This window comes from Cynoglossus semilaevis, chromosome 3 (assembly GCF_000523025.1).
Source record: "Cynoglossus semilaevis isolate Cse_v1.0 chromosome 3, Cse_v1.0, whole genome shotgun sequence".
Lineage (NCBI taxonomy): Eukaryota > Metazoa > Chordata > Actinopteri > Pleuronectiformes > Cynoglossidae > Cynoglossus > Cynoglossus semilaevis.
This window is the reverse complement of record NC_024309.1, coordinates 10,226,623-10,228,750: the sequence shown is the minus strand read 5'-3', so window position 1 is coordinate 10,228,750 and position 2,128 is coordinate 10,226,623. Positions and strand designations below refer to the sequence as shown.

At 41.3% G+C, this 2,128-nt stretch overlaps 1 protein-coding gene across 7 annotated transcripts in view; it reads right to left on the bottom strand.

Annotated features, from left to right (window-relative positions):
* Window positions 1-2,128, bottom strand: part of atp8a2 (ATPase phospholipid transporting 8A2) — a 53,330-nt gene that overhangs the window by 14,157 nt on the left and 37,045 nt on the right. The gene's annotated exons all lie outside the window — the stretch shown is intronic.

Below are 2,128 nucleotides of genomic sequence, written 5' to 3'. Positions count from 1 at the left end.
AATTTTAGGCAAAAGTGCTTTTTTCCAATAATCCTCAGTTTCCACTTCATCTGACACTGAAATCAATTTCTCAGTAAGTTCTGCTCGGGGAGTGCTGGCAGTTGCAGTTTGCTCAGTTTTTTTTTGTTTTTTGGCAACAAGATCTTTCTTTTTTTTCACCTAGAAATCTTGATGTTTACATCATATAAAAGTCTTAAACTTCACTTTAATGCCCTGGGAGTTTCTCCAAGCGTACTTTAAACAGATTACTTTTTATTTGTTTGGTTGATTATCAGGAAATGAGGGTAGCATGGAAGCAGTTTGTGTGTGTGTGTGTGTGTGTGTGTGTGTGTGTGTTCTCCCTTTCCTGTGTGTGGTTAATACCCAGGCTTCCTCCCACAGTCCAAACACATGCAGGTTAATTGGAGCCTCTGAACTGCAAGTTGGTCTGAAATCATCGACATCAACAGCTCACTCTTCTTCTCACTCTAACATCCACATCCACACTATCACTGTGACCCTACTGTAGTCCAGGAAACACAGGTTCCATATGTAGGCCGCAGTCTTTGAAGAAACTCATCAGAGGTTGAAAAAGTTGACCATTTTACCTCCACCTTCACCTCAGGTTCACTGACATTCACTGGTCCCAGAGCCTCCACTGGTGCTGCTGCTCCCAGTCTCTGCAACTCTCTCCACAAACAAACCTGCACCAGTCTGTTTCCACTTATGGATGCTGCCTCCAAATCCACCTCTGCAGCTCTGTTTATTCATTCAGATCATGTGGTTTTGAATGGTTTTTACGGTGGATCAAATTGTGATGTGATCCAAAGTAGCGTGAAAGGCATTAAATTAATGAAATGAAAGTCTTAAAGGGCTGAAGTCGTATCATGTTCTCACTCCAAAACAGGCTGGAACTTGAACTCGCAAAACACAAATTCACAAACAAGACGTGTTAGTTATAAGGGTCCTAACACGACAGGCACGTGTGTCTGGTCTTCGTACGTCAGAAAAATGTTTCCTGAGAACATTTTCTTAACAGGAATCAGTTATTTCTTTTCCAAACAGCATCGTAGAATAATGGACTCACACCTGGGTTACATGACATGCATGAGCAGGTGCCCGGGCCCGTTGCGTTGCGTGCCGCCCGCAGCCTTACTATTTATTGTTATTATAAATGTTAACCTGGGTGTAACAGGCGGGCGACGTGTAGATGGTGTATCTTGCCTCTCGTCAAGTGTCCGCTGGGACGGGAACAATGAAACTCAAGTGGCAGAGATCTGAACAGGATACGTGAGCAAAATAAATCCAACCCCACACAGTGTTTACATTCTTAAATACTGCGTTCATGAACTGAGACTATATTTGTCTTTATCTGGGTTTTTTTTGAAGGTGTAACTGCTGTTGGTTGACTGAACCTCCCCAAAAAATAAATAAAATAAAGCCTGAAAACTGCAACCCTCCCAGTTAAAACAATTACTTAGAGTTAGAGAAAGGTGATACAGGAAGTGGGATTACAAAAGTCAAACAAGCAAATAAAACTGGTCTTAGTTTAAGGATTTACCAGTGAGGTTTGTGTCCAGTGTGAGCGGACAGCTGCAGTGTTTCCTAATGTAACTCATACTGTACTTACACTTTACGATAGAGTACCAGGAACTCATTTGTTTGGTGTTCTGGTAATTGTACTGTTGCCATCATTTTTAGCTGTAATCATTAAAATAAACATTCACTTTCATGAACGCTTTACATAAGCTATGTATAGAGGTTTTAAATATTCATATTCCACTTCCTTCACTGTTGGTAATGTGCAGTTAAAGAGGCAGAGTGTGTGTCAGTGCGTGCGTCATTGGCTGTATATAGGATTAGGAGGTGTTTATTGTCTCATTCACGACTTCCTGGACTCCCGGTGTCAGACGTCAGATGTGGAAAACATTATTACATAAACAGAAGGTTTAAGATGAGCAGATGGATGAGGTTTTTTTGGGGTTTTTTTTGTTTGAAGACAAACAGATAAAATGTTGTGGTTGCAGTACCCCATGTGGCCAGCAGGATGGCTTGAATAATTCTATCCAACGCGGGGATCAGCAATGTCCCGGAGTATAGAATAAAATAGCTCTTCTCTAAATACAAGCATGTGATTAATTGATGGCTG